Below are 26,319 nucleotides of genomic sequence, written 5' to 3' on the forward strand. Positions count from 1 at the left end.
AATTGAGTTAGACGAATGGAGTGGTGTCGGTCGGTAAACTCGGGTGTTGGTAAAACCTGAACGTTCGTAAAAACCAAGCGTTGTCGATCCCAGATGTTGAGGCAGCGAGTCTATGCGATTCTGGACGTTGAGGTAGTGAGTCTATGAGAATTCGGTCGGTTTCCGTCACTTTCGTTGCAGTACCAAAATTATAACAAACTAAAAATAAAATCAAAATTGGCATTTGGTCAACTTCGTTATGTCTAATATGTAACTGAACTAAATAAAAAAGAACAAGCAAAAATGTCATGAACTAATAAGGTACTGCCAAGTAATTCAATGATCCATGACATAAATTAACTAATGTCAAATATAAATTCATTATATAGAAGAGTTATACCAGACAACCAACTCTCATAAATAATGTTGTTGATGCATCAAAACTCAGATCAATAATGCTCAATAATTGTAAAAGTCACTGTTGTTTATGATTGTATAAAATTTATTATAGTGTGTTTTTGTTGAAGCCGTGCTTAGAATTTATCTAATAATATTGTGTTATGCAGTGCTGACTGGACACTCGCTAAAGCTACTGCTGAAGCCGCCTGAGCCTATTATGGTCCAGAAGAAGATGGCTTTAGCGAATTATCTGATTTATTTATTTATTTATTTAGTTTTTTCTTCTAAATTTGAAAACCAATAACTAATAAGGTTTTATACCCGCGCCTTACGACGCACTGGCGTGTTTGTGTGTATATTATGTTATTTGCCTTACACGTGTTTGTGTGTATATTATGTTATTTGCATGTAAGGCAGTGCACAAAATCCATTGACTAAAACAAGACTCTATAAAACAAACCATTAATGAAACGAATTGAATATAAATAATAAAGTTATAAAATTTAAATATTGCTTGGTTGGTTATTACAAAAAGATATTATAAATTTATAAAACAAACATAAAACTAACAAGCATTAACAAACGAACGTAAATGAATATAAATGGCTACACTACTGAACATTCACGAATACAAACGAACAAACAAGCTTATGTTCATGTGTGTTCATCTAACTAAACAAACAAAATTTCTTTTTCGGGTTCATTTATTTATTAAACGACTGAACGTAAATGAACTTTGCGTCTAATGGTTCACGAACTGTTCGCTGAATGTTGGGTTTGTTTACAACCTTACTTATGAGGGCCAAGGGTAAGAAGTTGTTGGCAACTGAGGTGTTCGATTACCGAATTATTCAATTTATTCGATTCGATCTGTTGGTTTTAAAGGTTTTTTTTATCCATAATCGAAAATCGAATTGAACGAATTCGGCAATGGGATAATCAAACCGTATCCAATTCAGATCGATTTCGGTTAAAACTTAATAAATCGATTTAAATTGTTTTATTTGAATTCAAAAAAAAAAGAGTAGACAAATCAAACTATTGAATTACTATAATATATAGTATAAAATCACATATTGTAAGTATAAAGATACACCGGTGGCGAGTGATTAAGAGAAACACGATGGTGATCGACGATGAGGAACTTTGTTTGCGACGCTAGGATTTTGTCATGGTATCGGTGATGAGTTATTTGGATATCAGGAGTTTCGTCTTGGTTCTTTTTTTCTTAAGTGAATATGGATTAGACATGGGCTTTGAAAAAGATTGTGTTAAATGGTTAGCATATAAATTAATAAATAGATCTAACTTTTAATCGATTAATTTGGTTAAACTAAATAAACTAAACAAAAACCATTCCAAAAAAGAAAAAGCAAATTTGCAACTCGGACCGAAAATCGAATTCCGAATTCTGTTTTCGGTTATAACCAAATCGAAAATCAAGCTACAAATTCGGCTACGGTTTTTTGGGATACAGATACAGATACGATTCGGTTATCTGTTTTATTCGAGCTGGCAGAGGTCTCGCTAATTGATGAAATTTTTTTGCTTAATAATTACTTCAATGAAAATGCATCAGATCTACAAGGTTGAGGAAAAACTAACTTTGGTCTTCATTACCAAAGTTTCTTCAGTAGCACATTATTCACTAGAATCAAATTTGGTTATTAGGGTCAACTTTGGTCATCCGGATCAAATTTGATCATTAGAATCAAATTTGGGCATTGGATACGACTTTGGTGTTGTAGCAGTTACAGGCGATTGTAATGCTAATTATCATACCCCTTCATGAAATGTTGGAACAATTCATGGAGACGAATGAACTCCAGTATGATGGAATTCAGTTGATCCCTTTTCACCAACGAATTTTACAACTTCATTTTCTCATAAACCGCGTCTTGTTCTTAAGAAACACTTTCAGTCTTATTTGATTATAGATTTCTTGCTGACGAAATACTTTAATCTGAGAGTGATTATACGATTTGGAAGGTTTTCCGGTTATAAAGAAACCAAAAACCTAAAGAAAAAAAACAAACAGATCACCCTTAAAATTTACAACCACCATATCACAACATCACAAATAAAAAAAAGAACGTCAAATTTGTCCAAATTCGCAAGATATACAAGCATACATATTTAAGAAACATTAGGTAAAGAAGTTTCATATAGACGCACTGTTAGGAATGCCCCTCCCAGTAAGTCCCTCTTCACTACTGCGGTATAGTAGAGTGTATGGCACCTTAACATGTCCATACCTATTCTTCAACCTCTCATCTTGATTCATCTTCATGATTCTTTCCTCAATCTCTTTGAGCTTACTGCCAAATTTTTCGAATGCCTTCAAAGGTTCTTCGTCTAATGTCCACTCAGGACAATCTCTTTCCCCAAGGTAGATCTCATCTGAAGTATGCCTTGATAATATCTCTATTAGTGACATGCTAAGAAGTGACTGAAATTGCGGACTAATTGTTTTTAGAAACACTTTCTCAGGATCCTGTGTTAACTCGTCGTACTCAGGAGTGTTGGGTTCGGGTAAAAGCCTACGAGTTAAAGTTGGTCGATTAGGGGGGTATCCTGCATAAGGGTATTGTCCGAAGTTCACTGCTGCATGAAGAGCAGAAGATATCCATATTATTATAGTGCAACTATCGATAACATCTTGAACAGAACTCATAGTAGGCCACCATGGCTCGTCTTTCAAGTCACCATGTCCCTCCTCTCGAAGTTCCTTCCACCAGGACTGGAGTTCAGTGTCCTCTTGCACCATCATATCATTTTTGTAGTAAAACCTGCAATAATCCTCAACCCATGTTTCAATCGCTGACCAAATCTCAAGCCCATCTACAGCATACGGGTAATCTTCGATCATTAGTTGTAGGCCATGAGGAGAATTTGAGTCCTCAACTGCCATACCCCTATATATCAAAAGGACCTGCTTGTAACTTATCATGCAAGTTGTACATTAACTAATTAAGTTGGATGGAGCCATTTGTGTTTCTATTATGCAAGTTGGATTTATATCTAAGTTCGATAATAATATGTGAGGTGACAAGAAAATATTATATAGCTAAAATTTATATGTTATGGACTCATTCCTTGGTCTTTTAATTAGCTCATGTTTAGAAAGGTGGTAAACGGATCACTTACCTCATTATAAGATCTTTAGGGAGAGCCTGGTTGGGGAATACCCATTTTTTGTATATCTGTGAACTTAATTCAATTGAATATCTCCCGGTGAAGAAAGTTGTTTCTAAAATACCTCCACCATTGATCAAAATAGTCCTAGCTGAAGCATTGATGTTCATTGTATCACGAAAATGAGGCTGCAGAAGCTTGTAGATGGGATGGAGCACACTTAGTTGCCTATTTGTTGCTATCACAAATGGCTCAATAACAGCATGGGTGTTCAACCTATGAAACATAAAATGGATATCAATGCTAGTTTAATACTATAAATGGATTTGTACTCATATAGGAATTATTCAGGCGTTCCTATCGTTTAGGTACCAGTATGAGTTGATGAACTCCGGAGTCATTCGCAGCTACATATGCTTTAGCTAACTTCCAAATTTCTGCTTCGACTCCAAGTTTCGCGGCTGTGCATACTTTGCTAATGGCGCCAAGCTTTTCATCGTCTGGATGAGGCAAGCTTAACTCAATTGCTATTGGTTTTAAATTTCCATCATTTTGTAACAAGAGCAAAGTTCGTGTGGCGTAAATCTTGCTGGAAGTTGCATTAGTCAGTCATGATGATCCAGTATAAAAAGCCTATTGGCTTTTACTACCTGCATGACAAATTTCGCTATGTTTTAACAATAAACTTTAAAATGTTATTAGGTTACAAATTCAACTTTGGACTTTACTTCTTCTACATTTGAACCATCAAGATGTTCCTCTATGTGATATGATCTTATTGAACTATGTTGGTTACCATAGACTTCTGCGTCCAGTTTGCTTGTTGGAGGAAATTCCTGCAAATATACAAGTTAGATATGTTATTTTTCTCTGGTGGAAAATTGTAACTCCAAAGAGGGCCATAGCTTACTTTCAAAAGCTGAATCGAAACCGGGTTCACTCCAGCCAACATTTCCCTAGCAAATTCTTCATCGGTGCTCCAAGCATATGGATTATCTAGTGAAAAGAATATGGATAGTCAATGTGCTTGTGGCGATAGGTATATGGCATAAATTAAAAAGTGTGGGTTCATTTATAATGTGGCTTTGTGTATAAAACCTTGTGTCTCCTTTTCTGTGCATCTAATTTAAGACATGCAGAATTAGTGCCTTGGATGACTTGTGGTACCGAATATGTGGCAAGTCCCTCACCATCAGAACGAAAAAATTCTTTAATCAATTGTAACGAGCTGTCTTTTAGTATGTTATAAACAAGGGAATGCCCTTCAGGAATTTTGAGTCCTCCACTATAAAGCTTCATGACATCTTGTAATGAGTCAAATTCGTTAGGTGTGTCATCAGATAGATCTTCAAACCGGGGAAGAAGTAACTTCAGGACAGCTTCTAATTCATAAGCTATGAAGTCAGACCTCTTCAAGTGACTGAACCGCTCATCTCTTGGAACATATATCGTACTAATCTCAATTACTGGAAGCCTACTCTCAGTCATAGGATCTATCAAAATCCGAAACCAAATCTTTTAGCATATCCTTAACTTATAGATCATAGTCACTGTCCTACATGAACTTGTTTTGTTGTAACTAACCTTTTTCTGTTGGTGGTCTGCTCGTTCTACCTCCACGTGGGTAGGGATACTGAGATGACCCTCCAATAATTTGGCGCACATTTGCCTCATTATCCGGATCTGACAAGTCATTATACAATGCATAGTCGTAAACCCTGTCCCTTTCTTGAAGCATCCCCAGCCCATTTCCTCTCAGGATTACCAACTCATCCTCTCTATAAGGACGTAGTAGTTTGGGTGTCTCACTCGGAAGATAAGCCTGAAATCGTTATTAAAGCGTACGTGGCTCGTCAAATAAGCTCAAAGTGGAACATCAATCTCTAGAAAAAATGCATGAAACACGAAGTTATATGTCAAGCGGTACCTTATTCGCGAAGAATATGCGATCACCATAGTCGTTATTGGTTGGGTAAACCCATGAATTGCAAACAAAATGAACTTGACCGTGACTAGGAACGTCTTCTAGAGTTAGTGTCTTGAGATAAAATTGATTAGGGTGATGATTTTTTACCAAAAAGGCTCCTGGCAGTGCTATCTCTTCATCCCAATCAAATGTGATTTCATATGATGATTCCTCGGCTGTGACAGGGCTAATTGTGCTAATCCAGTTTTCCAAGTTTGCTGATTTTCCAAGCTTTCCTCTCAAACTTCTTTCTGTAAAAATGTACATAAGTCATCATTTGTTTAAAACTCCAAAGTTTCTAAGAGTTCTATATAATTGTTATTAAAAATCATAGTGAGATATATTAATTTAAATATTACTAGCTACCACATGTTTAAAGAATACACAGCAACAAATATCTTCCATTTCCATATGTTGAAGCATCATTTTTAATAGTAATATCTTACATTGTATAAGAAATTTGCCGATAATAAAAATGATTTTTAATTTGAAGAAATCATTTTCTGAAAACACAAATTGTTTGTCGAAAATATTTCAAGCTTATTTTCCAAAATACATTGAAATCTTTTTTTTAACTTTTGTGAACTTACTTGAAATTCAGGGCCGGTTTTGAGAATTTAAATGATTCGGCCGAGCCGAAAGAATTATGCTTTGAATTGAATTATGTTATATATATGGGCTTCTTTTAGAATGGCCCAAATAACAATATACAAATACTATTTTACCATCTTCTTCATAACTACATGTTATCATTGCCATTTTTGGTTTTGGCATGCGACAACCGCTAAAGGTTTCATGCATGTTGTTTTCTATCGATTATTTTCATGTTAACTAGTCTACGTCTTTACGGCAAGATCTTACGTCAGTTTATATTTTAAAAACTATAATGTGTGTGTATATATATATGGGAGTTTTCTTTTAAGAACCACTTTGAGTTTTAAGAACTCGAAAAAACTCAACGTAGCATTTTTTTTTCATATATATAGGTTACATATTCGTAGAAAAATTGCAGAATCTTTTACGCATCGAGTCGACTTATTACATAGGTGTAACGGACGTTTAAATTAGTGTAATCACTATACATCTTTATTCTCTCTTCTACTTAATTTTTTTAATCACAACCATATAATCTAATCTATTTAATTAAATGTGTGGTCAAGAATGAAGTTCTTAAGTTCTTAAAACTCAACAAGGTTCTCAAATTATCCCTCCACTCTCTCTCTCTCTCTCTCTCTCTCTCTCTATATATATATATATATATATATACAAAACTTAAGTTTAGGCGAGAAATGACATTGGTGTGAAAATTGCGAGAAATGAATATGAGCAAATGGTTTTATTTTATGTTTTAAATGTTTAAAAATAAATGAAAAGGATGTAAATACAACAATAAATGCACTCTCAATATTCAATTAATACAACCATAATAAATCTCTCTCTAATATTTTTAGAACGGCGACCATCTTGTATTTAGGCTACCGCACTCTCCAAATTTGGAGAATCCTGACGTCCCATTCTGGCCAGACTGTGTTGTCTTAATCGGGCCCACCCTGGCTTCAGAGTTTGACCTGGCGTATCACACGGTGGGACGGAAACCTAAGTGGGCTTAGGGTTCGAATTGACAACCTTTACACAAGGCCTAGCTTAAATCCTTCATTGTCAATATCCACCCAAAAGTGACACAAGTGGGATTCGAACTTGAGTCTCCATTAGAGAACCCAAGCCTCCTACCACTAGGCCACAAGTGTTCTCTGATTAATATACCTAACAATTTAATTATAATAATTAAAAAGATAAAAACACTAATTTAGTTTTATAATTTATTTACTCTCTTTTTATTTTATCCAAAAAATACAATTTATTCATATAATACTATTTCTTTATTTAAAAAAAAAACAATTCCTTTTTACTCAATTTATTAGCATATATCAACGTGTAGTTTTTAACAATAAATATCGAAATATGATATTTTTTTTTTCAATTGATATACTTAGAAAAATTATTGTGATAAATAATAATAAAAAAAATATCATACAAATGTGTCCATTAAATATAAACAATAAATATACAATATACACAAAATTATATAAACACACATTTATTTTGAGCAATAAAAGCGTACAACATTCAAAAAAGAATGTAACTCACATATATAATTAACCATCAACAATTATATAAATTACACAAAGTTACATATATCCTATACGTGTGTAGATTATATGTTTTCTTATTTTTAGAACAAGTTTAGATTTGTGTTTTTGTGTATGTTGTATATTTTTTATTGACATTTAATGCAAATATATGTAAGATAGTTTTTGTATTATTCATCACAATGTAACTACGTGTTGATGGATACTGATATATTGAGTTTTGGAAGAAATTGGCTTTGGATAGAAAGAAATTTTAATGTATGAATAAATTATATTTGTATAGGATCAATTTTTCATGTGTTGGTTATATATTTTTCATGTGTAGGTTATACGTTTTCGTGTGCGTGTGTATTTTATTGATGCTGAATTTTGTGTGTAGGTTATATGTTTTTCGTGTGTAAGTTATATGTTTTCTTATTCTTAGAACAAATGTATGTTATATGTTTTTGTGTAGGTTGTATTTTTTTGTTGATATTTAATGCAAACACGTATAAGATAGTTTTTTGTACTATTCATCACAATGTAACTACGTGTTGATATATATTAAAATATTGAGTTGGAAGAAATTAGTTTTGGATAGAAAGAAATTTTAATGTATTAATAAATTGTACTTGTGTAGAATAAAAATTCAAAAGAGAAAAAATAAGTTATAAAAATAAATGAATTCTTAATATTTTTCAATTATAATAATTTGATTAGTTATATTAATTGAATAGATAACTATTATAGTTTATTAGTTATATTAATTGAAGAGAGAATGTATTTATACTTTCTTTATTTATCTTTAATCATTTAAAACCTAAAATAAAACTAGTGGTTCATATTCATTTCTTGCATATCCCGTAGTAATATTATTTTTCGTCTGAACCATCCCCTATATATATATATATATGTGGAAAGGATAAGAGAGGAGCTCTTCTAAAAGAGGAGACTCGAAAACTAATAAAAAAATATTTTTAATTTGTTTTTTTTTAAATATTTTCAAAAAAAAAATTTCTTTGAACCTTCCTAAGTTTTGTTAATCTTTACTATAAATAAATAAAAATTGAAAAAAAAAGTTGGTGTAATGTATATATGAAGTAATGTTGACATGTGTGCAATAATGTTTATTGCATATGTGAAATAGAGTTGAGTTACATATATACAATAGTGTATATTGTATATGTGCAATAGTGTTATATTAAATGCATACATAAAAAGTAAATAAATAAAAGTCGATGTAGTGCATATGTGTAATAATGTTGAATTACAATATGCAATAATGTGTATATTATATTGCAATAGTTTTATATTGGATATATGCATTAGTATGTATTCTTATGTGCAATAGTGCTGCGTCATATGCAATATAATGTTATTATATGCATGCGATACACACTACTGCATATGTGTACTATATCGGGGTTTGTTTTTTGAACAATATTTATGTATAAGAAGGATGAAATAAAAAAAAATTATAGCATAGTTTTAAAAAAAAATGCTAAGTAATTCATTATTAGTTATCAAGTTCTCTTTAATAAGAGTTTTCATTTGAACTCTCCCTATATATATGTATGTGTGTGTGCGCTCGCGTAATTTATTTTTCAGTAAATAATTTATTAAATTTAGTCATTATGAGTATTATTTACATAAAAAATAGTTAAATAATATAAACAGATATGTTTAGTAATTTTCTATTTTAAAAATAAATCAAAACGGGGAAACCTAAGAGAGAATGGGATGGCACTACGCTGTTTGCGACGAATAGGATGTTTTAAGAGCATTTGCATCGAAATCCTTATTTTCATCCATATAATTTAGTTAAAAAACACTTCTATTTATAAAATTTGTTTATTTTTTAAAATTCTTTACATCTGATTGCTCATCTTTAATTAAATAATACTTATTTATTATTTTTTTAATGTATTTTGTCCTTTTATATTCAAAACAAATATATGGAATGAATATATGAAATCACTATTAAATCATATATCTATTCCATACTTTTGGAATTGAATGTAACAAATATAACAAAATCTTTAAACTTTTCCTTAGGGTTTTCCATAGAATCCTTCGCCACATCCATATATATTTATTGTTTATAAATATTTCACTTCTGATTCTCCAATATATATTTTAATTAATTAAATAATACATTTTCCTGATCACAAACCACAATAAATTATAACATACGGGATAAATAGTGAACACTAAAATACTTCCTCCGTACCATTAAAAATGTCCATGTTTCTATTTTTATTTGTCCTATTACTAATGTTTACTTTCAAAATTTATTAGACAATTTCCAAATTTACCCTTAAACACACACAACTAGCATTAATAAACAATATTGATGGACCTAATTTCCAATGGTATTATTATCATTTAAGAAGCAAAAAATGTAATCATTCAATGTATCTTAAATTTTGTGTTTTTCAAACTATAACACTTTTAATGGACCTAATTTCCAATGGTATTATTATCATTTAAGAAGCAAAAAATGTAATCATTCAATGTATCTTAAATTTTGTGTTTTTCAAACTATAACACTTTTAATGTTTTAATGGGACGTAAAGAGTATGAGAATTTACATTAGCACGCTTCCATATAATTTGTGGTGTGAGTTATGAAGATGGGGAATCCAATTTAAAAATGAAAATTAACAGGCCATATAATTTTCTTATAATTAGAGTATATGAAAAAGAAAAAAACTAAAAGAAAAAGCCTTGAAGATTCACCGGAGACCGACATAACTACGCTCTCACAAAGGAATATTCATGTCTTGGATACAAAATAAACTCAGGCATGCATTTAGTCTGTAACAAAATGAGTGACCCCGTTGCTTTCTAAATAGTTATAGCCATTACATATATAAATAGAGCAATTTATCTGCCTTAGGGTGGTGGGGTGGAGCTCGGGTACCCTGCCAGTGAACATCGCTGCCGGCCCTCCAAAAATATTCAGTGGGTAGTGTCCCGAGTGGTATCCTCCGATTCTCTCTCTTCTATTTGGTAATGATTGCCTTCATGCCCTTATTTTTGTTTGTTTTCTTTTTTCCATCGATGAAGAAGGAGAGTGGGTTTAGATGATTGAAGAAGGTGGGCAGGTATAGAGAATGTGGGTTTTATTTTTTTTTTTGATATTCGTCAATTTCGATTCGTATTTGTAAACACGACCCGTTGGGTCGTTTCGATGTATTATTGATCATTTATTAATTATAAAGGTGTTCTCGACATTTAAAGTTCAACGTTCGATGTTGTTTAATTATTTATAAATTCCGAGTCTTAGACGTTGATCGAGTCGTGTGGGTTAAACGCGTAAACAATCCAAAACCAAAAATTATATAATTCAATTGTAAATGTCCAAGGTTAGAAATGAAAATTTAATTACTAATCTTCAACTTAAAAGATTATGAAATTTGAGGGGCTTAAAGTGTAAATATGAATTTTAAAATATAATAAAATATAAACTTTACCCAGCCCCCACCCCTTTCCCGTCCACGTTTTTCCGGTGGGCCTCTAGCCGCCGGAATCCGGCGCCAGAAGTGGCCACCACCGCCTTTAGACGTGTTTTTAACCCAAGTTAAATGTACCAAAATGATTCTCCGTTGACATTAAACAAAATCCCACTAATTAATTGTGATTTCTCACGATAAAACACCTCGTAATCGTCGCCGGATTTCACGGGATTCACCATTAATGCGATAACCGCGTACACTCTCCTCCTACTAGTATAAATAGGATCCTTACACTCGACACAACTCGCTCACACTTCTCAATCCCCCTCTAATACACCGATTTGTCTGTAATTGGGAGTTCTATTTCTGTTTTTCCGGCAACTGGGTTTCGGTCAAAACAAAACCTTATAAGGTAATTAATATATGCTTGTTAATGTTGCTACACCAATAAACAAAATCCCTAATCTAATTGTAACAAACATTGAACAGATTTGTCAATTGGAAATTTAGGGGGTATGTTCTTGATATGGTGAAGAAGATGAAGTTGAACTTGTGTTTATAATAAACTGTTTTCATATCCTAACTGAATTGTTCTCTAGTCTAACTGGTAACTTGTTAGTATCCTAAACATGAGACCCGGGTTCGAAACCCAGTCAAGCACGAATTTCTTTTTATACAATCTGCTACATATTATTATTATTGTTGTTATTATTATTAGTATTATTCAAAACTGTTAATATATAAATACAATACAAACCAAACATAAATGAATGTTCTTTCTAGCTCAACTGGTTAAACACTGAACACGAAAACCTCAAGACCCCCCGGGTCAGTCATGTTTTTTTTTAATATTATTTAATAACAGGTTATTTATTAATAACTAATAAATCATTTTAATCAATTTAAAAATCAACATAAAATTATAAAAACCTTTTTAAGTTAGATAAGAATCATATAAATTAACTATAAAATAATTCTCACTATTTTACAATTAAAAACCAAGTTTCCCGTTTTCATAAACCGTGTTTAAAAATCATTTAATAAACGTAAAGTAAACTTTAAACTTCTAAAAATTGTTTTGGCAACACAATAAATATAAATATAACTTCTACACAATAGTTCAAGCTTTTCGAGCATATAAACTTCGTTTTCTTACAACTAAAGTGCTTAATTAATATTAACAACCAACCTTTCATTAAAGCTTAAATAATAATAAAATAATCAAAAATATAAAAATAATATAAAATAACACCTTTCAAGATATGCAATAATAAAACCCCGTACGATTATTGATTAAGTCTTGTTTTTACTCACTTTAGTTAGTGCGGATAGCTTGCTTCGGCTTACGTGACGTGTTCGGTTGTGGTTATCCTCAAACACTTTCAAGTTATTCATATCCCTTTTGCCTCAATCGTTAAGGTGAGTTTTTCACCACCCCTTTTTACATGTTTTAATGATTTGGGGTAGCATATGTATCCTTATAAAAATTTAAGTATTGTTTCTTCTATTACAAAACTACAATTCGTAATGGACTTGTGTGTTATTTGTATTACTTGCACGAATATTACTTGCACGATTGGAAGCCTCATTAAGTATGATCATACGCCCCCCTTTGCACTCCGGTCCATTTGTATCGAGTGGAAAAGAACCTCATTATCCAAGTACGTTGGTTGTTACCAATTGGAAAGGACCTTACTTGCGCGATTATCCAAGTACGTTGGTTGTTACCAACTGGAAAGGACTTACTTGCTCGTTTATCACTTGTCCATGAGTTATACGGTTTTCATGTATGTATTTAAAACTGTGGAAACTCACTGGCTATTTATAGATGACTTTATTTTATACATATGTTACAGGTACGGTGATTAGAGGATGAAGTATGAAGACACCTAGATTACTTAGGTTATTTAATAAACGGATTATTGTTTATCTTTGATTTAAACTTGTATTGTTGATTTGTTGAACTTGTGTACTTGGAAATTTAACGAATTAATGTTATTATGGTCACTTAATAGTGCCACGTGTGTTTGAGCAATCTGTACATCACACTCGGGCATTTCCGCTTTAGCCGGGGTGTTACAGATTGGTATCAGAGCCGTGACTATTAGATAGGGCATTAGACGTAGTTCTCTAGTTTAGCTATAGCTTAATTGTTTAGGTTTCATGATTAGAAAATTATATGGGCCTTTATTTGATTGTTTGAACGCACTTACTATTATTACCGTATTGCTTAATTCGTTTACGCCGCATGAACACAAACGCACACACAAGTCCAAGGCTTAGGCCTAAAAAAATCAAAATTTTCAAAGGATTTATAAACAAGTTTCGTTTGGGTGTTCCGATAATTCTTCTGCATAAAGCTTATTCGTCATGGCGGGTATGTATGTAGTAACTGGAAGGGGGACGTGCTTGTTTCCCGAACTCTTGACACCAAGGTTCATGAAACCTAAGGATAAGCAATGCGCATATATCCAATCAGACGTTGGAACCGATTGCTTACCTGGAGAGTTCGGGAAGGGCATGGAACTTATTAGGCCAAAATGTACCACCCAAACGCCATACGAGTCACCACTTTATGTTTTCAACCGTGATCATATCCTCTTTGTAAATAAGGATATGGTTGCATCCCTTAGGATGTCACACAAGTCATGGTGGTTCATGCAACGTGTGACTCTGACTCTCTATGTTTACAATGTGTTTTAACCGAAAGTCTGTCAAGTCATGGTGATACACGAATACCCAGCTTTTGGTTCGAGTTATTTTTGAAATTTCGATTTTGTGTTGGAACATGAGAGTCCATGGTGGTTTGTGAAAACCCTAAGTCCCTCACAACACTTATATTATATTTATGGTTTTCATATTTTAACAAACTTTACGAAAGATTTATTTTCTTTATATATATCATGCACTATTCCGAGTCTAACGATTTTCGTTACCCTTGTTCGCAGAATGGCTTCCCGTAACCTTAAGCGCCAATCATCTGGAACCTCTAGCCGCAAGACAACTTCTCAGATCACTAAGCAACTGACAGCGGTCCTCCCTAATATCATGACCTAGATGCACCAGAACATCATGGCTAACGTTAACCCTTCTCCTCCCCCTCATTCAGATCCCATTGTAACCTACAAGAACTTTACTGATGCCAAACCTACCAAGTTTAATGGAAATCAAGGTGCCACTGCCCTACTTCAGTGGTATGAAAAGATGGAAAACGTGTTTTACAAAATTTAATGTCCTGATGATAAGCGAACCCGATTCGCTACAGGTATGTTCGAGGAAGGCGCACTTACATGGTGTGTGACATTTGTCAATTTCGGGTTATTTTATACTTGTATTCTTAATGTAAACCCGACCCGTTTTGTATCCCAAACCTTTTGATATTATCAAAATGATGAATTGTATGTTAAATATTTGTTTTATAGTTGTTGGATAAAAAAAAACACCCTTTTCGGTTCTTAAAATTCCCCGAAAATGTTCAAAACGAACTCCAGGGACTAAAACTACCAAAATGGAGACTTGAAGGACCCATTTGTAGTTTGTGCTTTCTTGGGTATATAACCAACCCATTTTCATGAAACACTCTTTATGAAAGACCCATTCAACTTACCCTATATACACACACACATCTTCTTCATTTGTGCTTGCTCATTTCTTCATTTCTCTCTCAAATTCTTGAATTCTAAGGTTGTTCTTCATAAGCTAATCTTTCATTTTAACTAACTTCTCAATACTTAAAGCTTGATGTTACAACATATATATAATATACACTCCTTGTTTACCTTCGGTCTTTCATTTCTTCGGTCTCGGCTGGTTGAAATGTCGGGCTAGTAAGGTAAGGTTACATGGAGGACTTTGTAGTCCTTGTTTATATATTTAACAAATCTAACCATATAACTTTTTATACTTGCTTAACTTCTACACATTTTAGTTTATTGTTCATATTTGTCAAGTTCCATGGTATTGGGTATGTGGTGACTAGCCTCGGTTTCATCCCGAGTTGAGAACCGAACCAAAAACCGAACTTTTGTTTAAAAGCATAATTGTTAACCTTTTGAATGTAAAACTTGAGTATTATTATTTATAAGTTATTTTACAAGTTCCATGGTAATTGGGTATGTGGTAACCATCCTCGGTCTTATTCCGAGTCAAGGACCGAACCAAAAACCGAACTTTTGTTTAAAAGCTTTATTGTTAACTTTTTGAATGTAAAACTTGAGTATTATTATTTATAAGTTATTTTACAAGTTCCAAGGTAATTGGGTATGTGGTAACCATCCTCGGTCTTATTCCGAGTCAAGGACCGAACCAAAAACCAAACTAAACCGAGTTCACTCGCTTAAGACACACAAGTGTGTTTTTAGCCACCAAAACTCATATTTTTCTTCAAGATTATATTTTAAATCAATTTTAGTTAATTTCTAAACATACTTGGCATGTCGGTAACCAACTTGATCTTATAACAAGTTCGAACTGATAAGGTCGTATACTCGCTTAACGAACGTTAAGGTTCTTCACAATAGAACTACATACTTGGTTAAGTCTATTTTGATTTTATTGAGTTATCTCATAACATTTATTATTTTGGGAAGTTAACTGTGAGCTTGGTCAATTATCAAGTCTCGAACCGACAAACCCGAACACTCGTTTATACCTCGTTTTGGTATTCTTATAACCAAGGGTTTTGCAATATCGCATTTTAACCCACATTATTACTTAACATAGGTTGAGTAAAAAAAGAAAAAAACTAATGAATAGAATACCGAGACGCGGTTTCGAGTAAACTTATTTTACAAAACTCGTTTATTTAATTTCTCAAATAGTTACATTTTAAATCCTAAACTTTATTTATTTACTTTATTTGTCATGTATTTTATTTTAAACCCTTCCAAGACTACCTACTAACACAAGACCCGTTTAATATAGGTCTTGCTTGTTAAACCTATCTCTCCGATTATTCACGACACTATCTTTCAAGTTACTTGTTAATGTGAGTACTTTTTCATCCCCCGTTTTCCATCTTTCATTTTGGGGGTGGCATTGCATACTTATTCAAATTTAAATGATTTATACTTGAGTCTTAAACCACAACACGTATTGTATATGTTTACTTAAATAAATGCTCGATTTGGTGTTATATGCTTTACATGATTATGTGCAAATTCTTGAATGCTAAGGCGAGTAGCCTCTTGAATGCTAAGGCGGGTAGCCTCATCAAAGTATGATCATACGTTAATTCCGAGTATATGTGGTATCCCCATAAAGAAAGGTGTCGTCAATGTATTCTTATTGACGATTTCATTATTGTCGTCAATGTATTCTTATTGACGGTTCGTCAATGTATTCTTATTGACGTTTTTATTATCTAAATTGTTGCTATTATTTATTGTTTTCATATACTAGTTGTGGATTTCATACTATATACTTATTGTCCAAAACTATGAAAATTGCTCACCAACCTTCGTGTTGACAAACTCTATTTTATGCAATGTTATAGTTTTGATGTTAGCTTGATTGGATTACTTGAAGAAACTTATTATCTTGGCTTTAGGATATTAGAAAATAAAAGAACAAGTTATTTGTTTATCTATCTATTTGGCATTTTGTATGAACAATTGTTGTGTTATTTATGATGATATGGATTTAAATGAGTTGTTTAAATATTGTAACTTTATAGTGTCATTGTGCAATGAGCAATCATGTCGCGTCTCGACGTTTCCGCCTTCATTGGTCGGGGTGTGACATGGTGGGTCAAGGAAAAGACGAACCGCGGTACTGAAGCTGCCATGGCTTTGCCATGGAACGAATTGAAGGATCTCATGACCCAACAGTTTTGCCCTCCAAATGAGCTTATGAATTTGGAGGCTGAGTTTTGGAACCTTAAGCAAGAGGGTGGTGAGCACTCCACTTACACCACTCGTTTTAACGAACTTAGTGTGTTGGTGCCGCATCTTGTTACCCCTACCTCGCGTGCATTCGAGAAGTACACTAGGGGACTACCGAGATAGATCCAAGACAGTGTTTTCAGTAGTTTGCCTAAAGAACTTGGCGACGCAATCAACCTAGCCGCAACCTTAACCGATAACCATGCCAAAGTTGGGACTTTGACATTGAAATCATCCAAGAAACCGGTTGATAAACCTGCTGCCGAACCCAAAGAACCCAAACCCGAATCATCCAAACCCGCATACTCCTCCCAAAACCGCAACAAGAAGCGCAAGAACTATGCGCTAACCTAACAACCCCAACCTCAAGCCAATCACGCACCACCTCTCAAGAAACCCTATGGCGGACCTCACCCGTTTGGTAGCACCTGCCAACGTCACAATCTCGCCTATGCCTCTTGCCGACAGTGCACCCGTTTCAACAGTTACTGGCACCTTAGCCCCACTTGTCGTGAAACCACCATAGCGGCTTCCCCGCGGGCTGTTTCACCGAATCCCTGACCCGTACCATAAGTCCAACCCATCAACCAAACGAGAGCTTGCTATAATTGTGGCGCCTTGGCTACTTCCGCAACGCGTGTCCACGGCTCGCGAACGTGAACACACTTCAGCTGGCTCGTGCTCCGCAATTTCAGCTTCAAGCTTACCAAGCCTAACAAGCGATTCTGCCACAAATTCCTCAATTGTTGGCTAATCAAGCTTCCCCACAGCTAGCTATTCAAGCACCTGCACCTCAAGAGGGTCAAGCCGCTCAAGCCGTTCAAGCTCCTCAAGATAACCGTGGGCGTGCTTTCGTGATGAATGCCCACCAAAAGTAAAAAACGGCGATGTGGTGAACGATACGTTTCTTGTAGACGACCACTTTGCAACCCTTTTATTTGATACCGGTGCCGATATGAGTTTTGTGTCTTTTGAATTTGAGTCCTTGCTTGCTAAACCTCGATCTAAACTTAAGAGCTCGCACACTGTTGAAGTAGCGAATGGTAAATCCGTGAAGATCGATTCCGTTATTCGAAGTTGCAAGATGAATCTTAATAGACACACATTCTCAATTGACCTCATCCCGATGCAATTGGGAAGTTTCGAAATTATTGTAGGCATGGATTGGTTGTCCTCTCACCGTGCTGAAATCGTTTGCTTCGAGAAGATTATTCGTATTCCGATTTCCGATGGTTAAACTCTTCATGTTATTGGTGAAAAGCCCTCTCCTTCGAGCCTTAACCTCATAACTTGCTTTCAAGCCCAAACTTATTTGCCCAAGAAATGTGTAGCATTCGTGGCTCACGTCGTTAAAAAGAAGGAGCAAAAGATCGAAGACATTCCAGTTGTTTGTATCCCGAGGTGTTTCCCGATGACGTTTCTGGTCTTCCTCCCGTTCGAGAAGTTGAGTTCCGCATCGATCTCATGCCTGGTGCAACTCCGATTGCGAAGGCTCCTTACCGTCTTGCACCCTCCGAGATGCAAGAATTGTGTAGCCAACTCCAAGAACTTTCGGAAAAAGGGTTTATTCGCCCTTGTTCATCACCTTGGGGCACACCCATTTTGTTCGTCAAGAAGAAAGATGGTTCCTTCCGTATGTGTATCGACTACCGCGAGCTCAACAAGCTTACGGTCAAAAATTGTTACCCCTTGCCTCGCATCGACGATCTCTTTGATCAACTTCAAGGATCTTCTTGCTTCTCCAAGATTGATCTTCGTTTGGGTTATCATCAACTACGCGTGCATGAAGATGATGTACCCAAGACCGCCTTTCGGACTCGATACAGACATTACGAGTTTAGGGTTATGCCCTTTGGGTTAACCAATGCACCCGCGGTATTCATGGACCTCATGAACCGCGTGTGTAAGCCATACTTAGATAAATTCGTGATTGTCTTTATTGATGATATTCGCATATATTCTAAGTCCAAAACTGAGCATACAAAGCACCTTCATTCCATCCTTGATCTCTTGAGGAAGGAAAAACTTTATGCGAAGTTCTCGTAGTGTGAATTCTGGTTGAGCGAAATTCCGTTCTTAGGGCACATAGTAAACGAAAAGGGTATTCACGTTGACCCCGCCAAAGTCGAGGCCATCAAGAATTGGAAGACTCCAACTCTCCTACCGAAGTTCGTTCGTTTCTTGATCTCGCGGGTTATTATCGTCGCCATATCCTAAATATTTCCAAGATCGCTTTGCCCCTAACCGCTTTGACTCATAAGGATAAGCCTTTCGTGTGGGGACCAAGGAAAGATAAATCCTTCCAAACTCTCAAGCGTATGCTTTGCGATGCGCCGATCCTTGCTCTCCCCAAAGGCAACGAGGACTTTGTTGTCTATTGCGATGCTTCCAATCAAGGCCTCGGTTGTGTCCTTATGCAACGAGGTAAAGTCATCACTTACACTTCACGGAAACTCAAAGTTCATAAAAGGAATTACACGACGCATGATCTCGAGCTCGGTGCTGTTGTTTTTGCGTTGAAAATTTGGAGACATTACCTTTATGGCACAAAATGTGTGGTATTCATCGACCACAAGAGTCTTCAACACATTTTTGACCAAAAGGATTTGAACATGCGGCAACGCCGATTGGCCGAATTACTTAGTGATTACGACTGCGAAATTCGCTACCACCCCGGTAAAGCGAATGTTGTAGCCAATGCCCTTAGCTGAAAGACTCATGTGAAATTTATCTTGCTTCATAGTGTGACCTTTCAAACCGACCTCCAACTCCGAATCTTTGAAGCCCAACATGTCTCGGTCACCGAGGGTAATATGCATGATGAAATGTCTTGCGGCGCTGAGCTTCAACTCAAAACTAAGCATGATGGTTTGTTATATTACCTTAATCGTTTATGGGTTACCAATCATGACGATCTTTGTACTTTCATCATGGACGAAGCTCATAAGTCGCGATATTCCATCCATCCCGGTGCGGATAAAATGTATTTTGACTTACGGTCCACATTTTGGTGGCTAGGTATGAAGAAAGACATTGCATTGTACGTCGCAAAGTGCCTTACTTTCGTTAAAGTTAAGGCCGAGCATCAGCGACCATCTGGTTTACTTGTGCAACCGCACATCCCGATTTGGAAATGGGAAGATGTGACCATGGATTTCGTATTCAAACTCCTAACCGCTCGAAACCGCCACGATGGAATTTGGGTTATTGTTGACCGTTTGACTAAGTCCGCGCACTTTATTCCGATCAATGAAAAGTTCTCGGTTGATCAACTCGCTCAAATCTATGTTCAACGTATCGTGTGTCGTCATGGTGTACCCTTGCGTATTATTTCCGATCGTGATAGTCATTTTACTTCTCGCTTTTGGTCATCTTTGCAAACTGCGTTGGGAACTCGTTTGGACCTTAGCACCGCTTATCACCCTCAAATCGATGGGCAATCCGAATGAACGATTCAAACGCTTGAGGATATGCTTAGGTCTTGTGTTTTGGATTTTGGTGGAAACTGGGATTCTCATTTGCATTTGATTGAGTTCTCATACAATAATAGTTTTCATACGAGCATCGGTATGGCTCCATTCGAAGTACTCTATGGTCGTTAGTGTCGTTCTCCGATTTGTTGGAACAAGATCGGTGAAACCCAAATCACCGGTCCCGAACTTGTCCAAGAGACCACTGATCGAATTGCGCAAATTCGACAAAATCTTTTAGCCGCTCGTAGTCGCCAAAAGAGCTACGCGGATAATTGTCGACGACCTCTCGAGTTCAATGTTGGTGATCATGTTCTTCTCAAGGTATCTCCTTGGAAGGGCGTCGTTCGTTTCGGTAAGAAAGGTAAACTCTCTCCTCGATATGTTGGACCTTTCAAAATTCTCGATCGTGTTGGTAGCGTGGCCTATACTCTTGAACTTCCGCAAGAACTCACGAATGTTCATCCGACGTTTCATGTGTCGAACCTTAAGAAATGCTTAGTTGAGGAAAATCTCCACGTACTACTTGACGAAGTGCGCATCGATGAGTCTATGCACTTTGTTGAGAAGCCGGTAGAAATCATGGACCGCATGGACAAAGAGACCAAACGTAGCCGTATACCTTTGGTAAAGGTTTGTTGGGAATCTAAACGAGGCGCTGAATTTACTTGGGAGCGGGAAGATCAAATGCGAACTAAGTATCCCCATTTGTTTGATACGGATTCTTTAAACTTATTTCGGGACGAAATTTTGAAAAGTAGGGAATGCTGTGACATTCGTGAATTTCGATTCGTATTTGTAAACCCGACCCGTTGGGTCATTTCGATGTATTATTGATCATTTATTAATTATAAAGGTGTTCTCGACATTTAAAGTTCAACGTTCGATGTTGTTTAATTATTTATAAATTCCGAGTCTTAAACGTTGATCGAGTCATGCGGGTTAAACGCGTAAACAATCCAAAACCAAAAATTATATAATTCAATTATAAATGTCCAAGGTTAGAAATGAAAATTTAATTACTAATCTTCAACTTAAAAGATTATGAAATTTGAGGGGCTTAAAGTGTAAATATGAATTTTAAAATATAATAAAATATAAACTTTACCCAGCCCCCAACCCTTTCCCCGTCCACGTTTTTCCGGTGGGCCTCTAGCCGCTGGAATCCGGGGCTGGAGGTGGCCACCACCGCCCTTAGACGTGTTTTTAACCCGAGTTAAATGTACCAAAACGATTCTCCGTTGACATTAAACAAAATCCCGTTAATTAATTGTGATTTCTCGCCATAAAACACCCCGTAATCGTCGCTGGATTTCATGGGATTCACCATTAATGTGATAACCGCGTACACGCTCCTCCTACTAGTATAAATAGGATCCTTACACTCGACACAACTCGCTCACACTTCTCAATCCCCCTCTAATACACCGATTTGTTGTAATTAGGAGTTCTATTTTTGTTTTTCCGGCAACTGGGTTTCGGTCAAAACAAAACCTTATAAGGTAATTAATATATGCTTGTTAATATCGTTACACCAATAAACAAAACCCCTAATCTAATTGTAACAAACATTGAACAGATTTGTCAATTGGAAATTTAGGGTTTATGTTCTTGATATGGTGAAGAAGATGAAGTTGAACTTGTGTTTATAATAAACTGTTTTCATATCCTAACTGAATTGTTCTCTAGTTTAACTGGTAACTTGTTAGTATCCTAAACATGAGACCCGGGTTCGAAACCCGGGTCAAGCGCGAATTTCTTTTTATACAATCTGCTACATATTATTATTATTTTTATTATTATTAGTATAATTCAAAACTGTTAATATATAAATACAATACAAACTGAACATAAATGAATGTTCTTTCTAGCTCAACTGGTTACACACTGAACACGAAAACCTCAAGACCCGGGTTCGAAACCTGGGTCAGTCACGTTTTTTTTTAATATTATTTAATAACATGTTATTTATTAATAACTAATAAATCATTTTAACCAATTTAAAATAAAAATAAAATTATAAAAACCTTTTTAAATTAGATAAGAATCATATAACCTAACTATAAAATAAATCTCACTATTTTACAATTAAAAACCAAGTTTCCCGTTTTCGTAAACCGTGTTTAAAAATAGTTTAATAAACGTAAAGTAAACTTTAAACTTCTAAAAATTGTTACGGCTACACAATAAATATAAATATAACTTGTGCACATTAGTTCAAGTTTTTCGAGCATATAAACTTCGTTTTCTCACCATTAAAGTGCTTAATTTATATTAACAACCAACCTTTCGTTAAAGTTTAAATAATAATAAAATAATCAAAAATATAAAAGTAATATAAAATAACACCTTTCAAGATATGCGATAAGAAACCCCGTACGATTATTGATTAAGTCTTGTTTTTACTCACTTTAGTTAGTGCGGATCGCTTTCTTCGGCTTACGTGACGTGTTCGGTTGTGGTTATCCTCAAACGCTTTCAAGTTATTCATATCACTTTTGCCTCAATCGTTTAGGTGAGTTTTTCACCACCACTTTTTAAATGTTTTAATGATTTGGGGTAGCATATGTATCCTTATAAAAATTCAAGTATTGTTTCTTCTATTACAAAAATACAATTTGTATATGGACTTGTGTGTTACTTGTATTACTTGCACGAATATTACTTGCACGATTGGGAAGCCTCATTAAGTATGATCATACGCCCCCCTTTTCACTCCGGTCCATTTGTATCAAGTGTAAAAGGGCCTCATTATCCAAGTACGTTGATTGTTACCAATTGGAAATGACCTTACTTGCGCGATTATCCAAATACGTTGGTTGTTACCAACTGGGAAATGACTTACTTGCTCGTTTATCACTTGTCCATGAGTTGTACGGTTTTCATGTATGTATTTAAAACTGTGGAAACTCACCGGCTATTTATAGCTGACTTTATTTTATACATATGTTACAGGTACGGTGATCAGAGGATGAAGTATGAAGACACCTAGATTACTTAGGTTATTTAATAAACGGATTATTGTTTATCTTTGATTTAAACTTGTATTGTTGATTTGTTGAACTTGTGTACTTGAAAATTTAATGAATTAATGTTATTATGGTCACTTAATAGTGCCACGTGTGTTTGAACAATCTGTACGTCACACTCGGGCGTTTCCCAGTTAGCCGGGGTGTTACATTTTTTTTTGATAATATCATTTTTCTTTAAATAAAGAAAAGGAAATTATTAATTAACACAATATGTAATTTATTTTTAACTAAATGAATAGTTTGGGTTTCTCAATAGAAACCCAAGTTCAATTCTCACTTACAACACTTTGGAGGAACATGGGTGGCTCAAAGAAGTAAGGCTGGGATCTTTGTGATCTCCAGTTCGATCCTAAGGGCATCCGGGTTTTACAACTAGTGGGTCTTCGAACGGGTGGGTTTTTCCCGGAACTAGAGATAACTTGGAGGCGCTTAAGAGCTCCATACGGCTGTGTTGGGCCAGCTGGTGGTGGCCTTTAGCCATTGGGTCACCCCCGTACAAAGTACGTAGGCATTTTATGTTTGTTGGCCGTTCAAAATAAAAAGTTTACTTAAAAAATAATAATTAACTAAATGTACAATTTAATTTTGTTAAGAAAACAATATTTTATATATTTATTTACGTTTTTTAATTTTAGTTTTTTTAGTTTGTAATTTGTAATCTTTTTATTATTTGTAATGAAAGTTTTTATATGTTTAATTATGTATAGTACGTGATTTTTAAATAAAAATTAAAATTTTTTTAGGATAGTTCTAGTAGTTCAGAATAAAAATTAATATGTCGGTGCAGAATTGGTCGGGTATTAAGATAGTAAGGGTACCCTTAGGGTTCCCACCACCCTTAGCCTTATGTAGTTTTATAATTTCTTAGAGCACTTATTACCGCGCATAACATTACACCATGGCCATGCATCCGTAACTAAAGTATCATCATGTTAGCAAGTTGGAAGTGAGGATAAAGAATTTTAAACTGATTATGAAGTTATGATATAATTTAATAAAAGGTAAGTGAAGTACCTGAAGATCCCGGATCAGGATGAGTTGCACTTATGAATTGGATAGAGATATGTTGCCCAAGCAACTCATAAACTCCATCCTGAACCGACGCACCGAAGTCGTTAAAGTCGAGAAAATTCTTCTTCATCAACACGACTTTCCCTTTAACTTTTGACTGCGTTGTCCTATGGCTCTCATGGTTCTGTCCGAAGAAAAGCTCCTTAATCTTATGAAGTATGTCTTCCACACATATTGGAACTAAGGGCGGTTTTTGGTACTTTTACCACTTTTCTTGGATGTGTCTTTTCTTCTCCAAAAGAAAAGTTGGTATTTGTAGACCTCAGTCGTGGACTAACAATAATCTTCTTAATATTCCTTTTCGTCATGCTTATGAGTTATGTCCTTAATGTCAAGTTAACATAGAAAAAGACTAATTAATAGTCAAATTTCAGATTATGCAGAATAATCCAGGCTATCCACCTTTAATGTATATTATATGTCCACATCTGCTACATGCTTTTATATTTAAATGATGAGTTGTATTATTATATATGTTTGGTAAGTATGAATTTATATATAATAATATTTAACGATTTTTCCAATCTTGAAAACAGAACTAATTAACGAATATAAATATAACCATGTGTACCATGAAAGAAATTGTAAACATATATATATAAGCATTTGACTTGTTTAACAATAATGGCCATTGACACTCAAGTTACACCAACTCGTGCTGATGTGGCACACTATTTTAAGAATTTAATTTTAACATATGAAGGTCAAATAAGTTTAACTATTAAAAGTGTTCAAATGTTTTTATTTATAATGTTGATGTTCAAATAAAATGTTTGATTTTTTTAAAAGTGCTAGAAAGGAGGGTGTTTTAGTCTAACACTTTAATATCAAAATCTATTTACTTTAATCTAAAAACCCACTTACATTAATTTCAGAAAGCCACTTATATAAAACCCATTTATATCTTCATTTATCTTTTACAACCACCATCACGCCACCGCCCACCGCCACCACAACTGTCACCCACCGCCACCACATCGCCGGAAAAGTCTGGAAATTTTGCCTGAAAATTTCAATGGAAAAGTCATTGGAAAGTCACCGGAAAACAATCCCCGTGAAATTTTGCTCGAAAAATCGTCGAAAGATTCACCCAAAAAGTCGCTGAAAAAAAGTCACCGGAAAACCGCTGCAAAAAAAAAACACATTAGAAAACACTATGAAAAACACAATGGAAAAAAACACAATGATAAAAACACAATAAAAAACACAATTGTATGACACAATATAAAAAACACTATGAAAAAACAAAACACAATGAAAAATACTATTGTATAACACAATTTTGTAAAAACAATTTTGGTAAAACATAATTTGTAGAAAACCCACTATTTTTTTTAATTAATATGGTACTCATTGTTTTGGTCAAAAATTGACAAATGTGATTTTTTAACCAAATTAGTAAAACGGGACTAGGTGCTTGTAAATATGGCTTGAACACAGAGATTTGTTGCGAGGAAAAAACCTGTTATCCTTAGGATAACAAGAAAAAAACCCCGGGTGGTGAAAACTATCACCACCGATTTATTAATATCAAAGTGATTACAAGTTTGGAGCTAGAACTTGATCGTGATTACAGAGAGTGCGAGTACTAGTAAGTCTCGTGTGTCTAGTGTGTGTTTTGATCAAAGGTTTAGAGCTCTATTTATAATAAACAAAGCCTAACAACTATTGCCTATAATTTAGGAAACTAAGGAATCAGTCTAATTAGCCGTTAACCCTCTAATCAGCACGTTTCCTTTCTTGCCACGCTTTATTAACTGAAAGTGCGAGTCTTTGGGGATTTTATGCAACTATCTTTG

At 34.8% G+C, this 26,319-nt stretch overlaps 1 pseudogene across 1 annotated transcript; it reads right to left on the reverse strand.

The window, feature by feature from the left end:
* Nucleotides 1-2,480: 2,480 nt before the first annotated feature.
* Nucleotides 2,481-24,710, reverse strand: LOC143565951 (putative linoleate 9S-lipoxygenase 5; annotated as a pseudogene). The gene is made up of 9 exons (XR_013141158.1): nt 24,464-24,710; nt 5,441-5,730; nt 5,098-5,335; nt 4,662-5,006; nt 4,424-4,509; nt 4,242-4,349; nt 3,889-4,163; nt 3,526-3,797; nt 2,481-3,293 (listed from the first exon to the last, which is right to left on the reverse strand). The product of XR_013141158.1 is annotated as a putative linoleate 9S-lipoxygenase 5 (transcript).
* Nucleotides 24,711-26,319: the final 1,609 nt, after the last annotated feature.

The sequence above is a fragment of the Bidens hawaiensis genome, unplaced genomic scaffold, assembly GCF_021521415.1.
Source record: "Bidens hawaiensis isolate Kalapana, Puna unplaced genomic scaffold, B.hawaiensis_p1.1 tig00022666_1, whole genome shotgun sequence".
NCBI lineage: Eukaryota > Viridiplantae > Streptophyta > Magnoliopsida > Asterales > Asteraceae > Bidens > Bidens hawaiensis.